The sequence below is a fragment of the Girardinichthys multiradiatus genome, chromosome 15 (genome assembly GCF_021462225.1).
Source record: "Girardinichthys multiradiatus isolate DD_20200921_A chromosome 15, DD_fGirMul_XY1, whole genome shotgun sequence".
Lineage (NCBI taxonomy): Eukaryota > Metazoa > Chordata > Actinopteri > Cyprinodontiformes > Goodeidae > Girardinichthys > Girardinichthys multiradiatus.
This window is the reverse complement of record NC_061808.1, coordinates 12,849,759-12,857,657: the sequence shown is the minus strand read 5'-3', so window position 1 is coordinate 12,857,657 and position 7,899 is coordinate 12,849,759.

Here is a 7,899-nt window from a genome sequence, read left to right as displayed (position 1 = left end):
TGTTTGACTGGAGGTATGCGGTTCTTGTGGGGTTGCACAGTTTTGCGTCTGTGCCAAATACCTTCAGGGATTGTGTCCCAAAAGTCCAAGTTTGGTTTCATCAGACCAAAACATAATCTCCCACAAGGTTTTAAGCAATTTCAATCTGAAAAGACTCACAAGGAAAAGGGATGGTAATTGAAGGTGAGTCTTTCATTCTGAATTTTTGTCTAAACTCCATTTTCGCAGGTCTGCATGAAAGCTTCTGTCCTTGTACCCTAATCTTTCATCCAGATAGAAAATATAGTTAGAAATGAGCAATTTTAGTTGAGGAGACAAAAGAAAGTCAGATCTTTGCCGGAGTTTATTCCCCGTTTTTCAAAGACTTAACTAAATTTGTCTCCTTTCCCTTATTTTTTTAGCACAAACTGCAAATTATGCTGCCAACATGAGTGGAAAAGCATCTGAAGTTTATTGGCAGACTTTGAAATACCTTCACATTGCCTGGAAAACTATTAATTAAGAATAAATTAAAATGTGCAGGAGAACTTGTCTGGGAGCAAATTTGAGAATTTTACACAGTATTGTGACCTTGGCTGGGCGTGCCCCTCCGTTTAGACATCGGCTGCTGATTGGCGCCAATATGTTTGAGAATATTAATAAACTAAGGGACATTATAAATGTTATGTTTGGATATCATATTGTATTTTTTGTTGCACAGTTTTTCCTCAATATCAAAGAAGAAAAACACAGTTCACCTCTTTATCACCACAAGTATATCACAGGTGTGGTGTTATCTGCTGTTTGCTTGTTGTCTTAAAAACTGGAATGGTCTTGCATTTATGTATTCAGTCAACACATACCAGTGTGGTGTTGCACATAAAGGTCATGCCTGCAGGTCTCCAGCTCGGACCATCCTGAAATTAACCACAAGCATCAGTTGTCTTTACATCCTGTGTATCCTTGGTCTTGCTGCTGCCCTTTAGGTGCCTGGCTCCTTGGCAGATGCTCAGCCCTCTGAGGTGAGTAAAGTAAGGTATTAATATTCTATGAGCATTTTTTAAATTATTGCAAATTTTTTTTTATCAATACTCTATAGAGTAATTATTTTTCTTTCTTGTTTCTAAAAGTTATACCAGAAATTCATTAAGTTGTATTATTTGATATTCTGCAGTGTTGTTCACCTTGTTTTTACTTTTACATGTTTTTGTGTTTTTGTTTAGTACCTAGTACCCAGAAACATATTGAAAATGGTAAACAAAACAAAAAATTAAACCGAAAAGAAAATAATTAGAAAGGGTTTATTGCTTCTGACTTTATTGCCAGCTTTGTATTATTATTTTAGTCAGTAGTGATTTTTGATCCACCCATTCGATAGTGAAATATAACTTACCAGTCAGTCATGCCATGAATAAGTATTCTGTTGCCTTTAGGCATGTGTAGACAATAGGGAGTTCCCACCACCGTTTGCTGAATAGCAGTATCTTGGTTGCTAAGAATATGGTAACTAGGTTATGTGCTTTTTGTGGGACTGCACTGCATTTTGTCCCACACTGGGTGACTCACCAGGGCACCATTAATATGGGAACCAACAATGGTTTTATTATTAGTTATTGTAGTAGTATCATTATTATCTTTATTATCATTACTGCATCCACATACAATTACTTCTATGTCTGCCACTACTGCCTACCTTAAACACTTTAAAATAGAATTGCATGGTGCTCCAATTTACAGCAAGCACTAGAATAATTTAGATTTTTTTTTGTCATATACCACTTTCTTTTTCCTGCTAGAAAGTGTCACTTTATCTCAGACGTATTAGAGGAGCATTCTATTGCAAAAAGGAACTGCGGAAATCTTTTCTTCACTTTCTGGTCATTAAATAGTAAGTGAAAAAGGCTTTACCTTCTAAGTGGAAACTCGTGACATTTGTGAGATGATATCAAGAGTAAGATTCTGCTGTTGTGTTTAATATTTGAGGCGTTGGCCTACATTGCAGAGGAAACTACCATTTGGCTCAGCCCTACAAGTCAGGGCCATCCTGCGCTGACTGCCCCAACAACAAACTCTACAGTAAGTGCAAAAATATACATTGCGAAGGATGTTGTCTACGATGCCCTTTTTACCCAGGATAGCAACAAAACTTTGGAAAATGAAGCATTTATTGTCCTACATTATGTTTCAGTCCACAAAATTAGAAAGATGGAAATCCTCACAAACATTGTTAAAGGTTTAGTCAGAAATATTTGCAGTGAACTCAAACCTGATCTGAGTTCTCTTGATTTTTATTTTGTCACTAATATGAAAACTGTAGAGCAGATTACAGACTTTTATGCTGTCGCGCCGGGGTTGTTGCCGTATTCCGATCTACCGGAAGTAACAAAAATTACACTGTGAACGCGATAAATTTGAAAACTGAAGTGTTAAAAATTGGAGGCCCAAGAAAACAAGGGAGTGAATAAAAACAGACAATTTTAAATTGGATAACCTTAATATTTCTAACATTAATATTTAGCATGTTATCCTTTTAATGACCTCCAAATTCACGGATCCTAATTTTCACAGAGGCGAAATTAATCACATAATGGTTTTTACGCCACTCAATTTTACCAGGTTCAGTATTTCACACCTTCAGTTCATTTCAAGTTAATTTTTGTTACTTTGACCCCTCATAAATGTGGGATGTTGTGTAAAACATAAATAAAAACAGAACACAATGATTTGCAAATCCAGCTAAATCTACATACAATTGAATCCACTCTAAAGAAAAGATATTTAATGTTCAAACTGACAAACTTTATTGTTTCTTTACAAATAATCACTCATTTTAGATTTAATGCTTGCAACATGTGCCAAAACAGTTGAAACAGGTGCATGTTTACCATTGTATTACATCATCTTTCCTTTTAACAAAATTCAATCAACGTTTGGGACTGGGGACACTAATTGTTGAAGCTTTGTAGGGGGAATACTTTCTCATTCTTCCTTGTTGTACAACTTTAGTTGCTCAACAGTCCAGGGTCTCAGTTGTTGTATTTTGCACTTCGTAATACACCACACATTTTCAATAGCAGACAGGTCTGGACTGCAGGCTGGCCAGTCTAGTACCTGTACCTTTTTTACTATGACGCCCCGTTGTAACACGTGCAGAATGTGGCTTGGCGTTCCTGAAAAAGACGTTGTTTGGATGGCAGCATATGTTGCTCCAAAACATGCATGTACCTTTCAGCATTAATGGTGCCTTCACAGATGTGGAAGTTACCCATGCCATAGGTACTTACACTGCCCCATACCATCACAGATGCTGGCTTTTGAACTTTGCGCTGATAACAATCCAGATAGTCCTTTTCCTCTTTGGCCCGGAGGACACGACGTCCTTGATTTCCAAAAACAATTTGAAATATTATCAGACAACAGCACACTTTTCTACTTTGAGTCTGTCCATCTCAAATGATCTCGGGCCCAGAGAAGCCAGCTGTGTTTCTGGGTGTTGTTTATCTATGGCTTTGGTAGAGTTTTAATTTGCACTTGTAGATGTAGCGATGAACTGTGTTAACTTATGATGGTTTTCTGAAGTGTTGTTGAACCCACGTGGTAATATCCGTTACAGAATGATGTTTGTTTTTAATGCAAGGCCTCAAGATTCAAAAGAGTCTTTATTGTCATTATGTCACCATAATAAAATTTAGCTGAGACACCAGCTCAGAAAATACACATGTAGTTACATAAATTACAAACATTTATAGAAAACAAAGAGCGAACATCCTTAGAAGAGGCTTCAAAAAATGTATATACATGGAATGTAGTATTTAGTACTTACATAAAGTGCAGCTTCTGCTGAAACAGTCTATGAGGGTTCGAAGGTCATGTGCATTGAACATTAGTTTTTGGCCTTGCAGTTTATGTGCAGAGATTTCCCCAGATCTGGTCTGTAAATAATTAAATCCCTACATTCCTTGCAATTGTACACTGAGAAATGTTGTTCTAATACTGTTGGAATATTTGCTCATGGAGTTGTTCACAAAGTGGTGAACCTCGCATCATCCTTGCTTGTGAACAACTGAGTCTTTCGGGGTTGCATCCTCCTGCAAATGCACTGATCAGATTATCTAAAGTTCACCCATGTACTCTGACTGTGTCAGTTTCAATAATGACTCTCATTGCTGAAATCTGTGTTGTTCTTCCATTGTTTATTAACCTAACAGACAAGGCAAGACTTCTCTGTGCTACAGAAGGAAGTAAAAAGGTTTGGTTCATAACCCCTGGCTGTAATTAGGAGAGGTCAAAAGGGAAATGTATTTTGGAACAGTAACCTTCTGGACAAACACAGCCTGCAGGGGAAGGTGCCCTTTCGACAGTTTGTTAGGTGTAAACTCACACAGAATAAGGATAGCAAATCTGACAGAATCATTTCACAGAGGTGAGGAGAAAGAAATAAACAAATCTATGCCAAAGAAATTATGCATTGGAGTTTGAGGATATACAGCATCCTCCATATTGAGGTCTGAAAATAAAAGCATCTTTTATTGCAGTAGCACAATGTTACACTTCAGGAATTTTGAAAAATAAAACTTTTATTTGGAGTACAATTAATCAGTTAGGGATTTCTTTTCCTACAAAATTATGCATGGAAAATACTGACAGCCTTTAGTGTGTCTACAGATATTTATTTAGCCATCTATGACTTCCTGTTTTTCTGGGGTCTAAGATATGATGCAAAGTCCCTATTACTTCTAGCTTTTAACGTTTTTTAACTTTAAGTTTTTAACTTTTTGCTTTTAACTCTTCAAAATGGAAAAGACAAAAGAACATGCTATTCCAGTAATACGTGTGTGTATAAGAAAATATTTTAATATGCTCATATCTACAGTCCAAAAAATCATTAAAATCTAAATAACAAAACTGGTTTAGATAGTAAAGGAGGTAAATTTGAAAGTCCAAAACTCACTGTTAGAGAATATGCTACTGGAATAATTCAATTCAATTCAATTCAATACTGGAATATAAGATTAAATTATAATAAGGCTTTTTAAACAGATTTGCCATAGGTGCCAATAAATAGGAAGGATCCAAAACCTGCTGGATGAAAGTATGATACATTAATAATCGTTTATTTTGTATTGCCATAGTTTTGATTGTTGACCTCTGAGATTTTAAAGACTATATTAACTAAAATACTGTACTGAATATTTTTATTAAGGCAAAACACTTTACTTCACATCAATATTCCCCATGCTGGTTCAGCAATTCCTAAAAACTATTTATTTAAATAGAATTAATTTCATTTTGGCACATTGCCTTTCTGTTTTTCTTAAATAATGACTTTTTGTGATATATTTTGCTTAATATGTTTTAAAACTTGTTTTAAGTCCTGTCACTACTGCACTCAAACAGGAACTTCAAAACAGTTTCCTCTGTAAAATTATATTTCCTTTTCATCATTTTCGTATGTTTTTACAAATGAAAGTCAAGCTTGGTTTGGTTGTCTGCTTTCCTTTTAGCACAGGCTCATGGAGTGACATCCAGCACAACAGGTTTTGGCACCAGTCAGTAAAAATGTAAAACATTTATTTTATTAATTAACAAGTCAAACAATTCTGTGAAAAAAAATAGGATTTAGGATTATAAAACACATTTTAATATCAGACACTGATAACCTGAGTAAACTGAAAATGCAGTTCTCATTATTTCATTCTTACCTGATTGGATCCAAACAAACCTGTGGCCCTAGGTAAAAATGTAGTTACCAACTAAAAACTGGTTGCTCCACTCTTAGAGGCAACAACTGCCAAAAAAACATTTTCGATAACACGCAATGAGTCTTTCACATCACTGCACAGGAATTTGACCGACTTTTGTTTGCAGATTCTTTCATTTATACCTGTTGAAAGCAGAATCAATTTTAAAATCCTTTAAATTGTGTACAAAGCATTAAATGACCTTGCTTCTTAGTATATAAGAAGTATGCTAACTTGGTCTTCACCTACAAGATCTCTCAGATCCAAAGGCAGCGGTAATTTAGTTATACCACGAACTTTGACCAAATTAAGGGAAGCTGCCTCGTGGTCCTGTGAATAGGAATAGAGCTGAGAGAAGCCCCCATGTATTTTCTTTTATCCCATGACTATAGTTAAGGTTAAAATATGTGCCTGATCTGATTTTGTAGGTGATTTATTACTTTCTTGTTTTTGATACTATAGTGCCAAAAGTATTTGTCTGTCTACTTGATGTCCTATTCTGAATCTATAAGGTCCAATTTGTTGAAGGATCCACCATGGCCATCAATAACAACTTTAACTATTCTGTAAACATCTTCCACAAGGTTTGGGAGTGTGTTCATAGTTAGATGAGAAAACCAGAATTGCTGCCTCGGCACTAATTCATCCCAGAAGTCATTAATTTGGTGCTGTGACCCACTATGTTTGGCAAAATAGTTTATGGTGTATGTCTTTGTGTGTGTGTGTGTGCATTTGTACTTATTCTGTATTTGTATTCCTTGATGGAAAGCATATTTTGTTGCTAAGCACATGAAATATGCTATATATTGCAAATAAACTTTGACTTGACAGCCTTTTGAAACCCATGTTCCTGCATCTTAATTGGATTTAAGTCCAGACTTTGATTAGCCCATTCCAAAACCTTCACTTTTTAGTTGATTTTCTTTTTTGAGCAGTTAGCAGGAGAACATGATGTGCCTCTGATCAATATGCTGATAAATAACAATGGTGCACTTGACCTGAAACCTTCGGGTTTTCTGGTACATAACAGAATTTATCCATCCATTGTGGCAAGCCATCCAGGTCCTAAAGCAGCAAAGAAGTCCAAGACCATCACACTACCAGCATGTGAAGTTGTTTATTTGAAATGCTGTTGTCTCAAAGTCTTGAGAATTATCAAGATGTTTTTTGGCAAACATGATACAACCCCAGTATTCAGTGAAGTTAGGTTGTTGTATAAAATGTAAATAAGAACAGAATACATTTATTTGCTAATCCTGTTCAACCTAAATGCAATTGAATAGACTACAAACACAAGATAATAAATGTTCAAACTGATAAACTTCATTGGTTTTTTTTTGCAAATATTCGCTCATTTTGAATTTGATGGTTGACACTGAGCACAACATGCTTCCTTATGCCAAGAAAACAATTTAACAAAGTAAACTGCTTCTGCACAACACGTTCCAAAAAGATGGGACAGGGGCAACAAAGGACTGGGAAATCTGAAGAATATTCAAAAAACTCATGTTTGGAGCATTAAACAGGTGAACAAGTTAATTGAAAATCGGTGAGTGTTATGATTGGGTATGAAAGGAGCTTCCCTAAAAGGCTTAGTCGCTCACAAGCAAAGATGGGGAAAGGTTCACCACATTTTGAGTACTCAATTGTTTTTATTCTCGTTGTAAAATAATCCATGCTAACTTCAACTTTAGATGTCCTATTGCCATTGTTTTGAAATTAGCCCTCTTTCCATGCGATAACAGACTTCTTTCATTTTAAATAAACTCTTGCTCTGGTTGCCAAAAAAGTATCTATTCGACAAATTACAGCATACAGGAGTCATACATATGCAAAGTTCCTGTTATTTCTGCCTGTGAATTAACTGAATGAGAACAACCCCTGCTGAGAGTAGACGGAGGAGCCGGGTGGGGGCAGAGGGGAGATAAGATGGATGAGTTTTTTCGTCTGCCAGCGGGTCCAGTGATAGCAAAGGTCCTCTGGTTTTACCAGGCTCGATAAGGCCGGTCTTGCCATCCTGTGGGGCTTATCATCTGCAGCAGCAAGCCTCAACAGTTATTCCCAGAGCCAGAAAATGTTTATGAAACTGGCGTCAGTTGGGCGTCCTGAACAGTTTTTTTGTTTTGTGTAAAATTGCACAAAATAAGGACATGTTTATTAAATATGTTGCAGTGTTCAT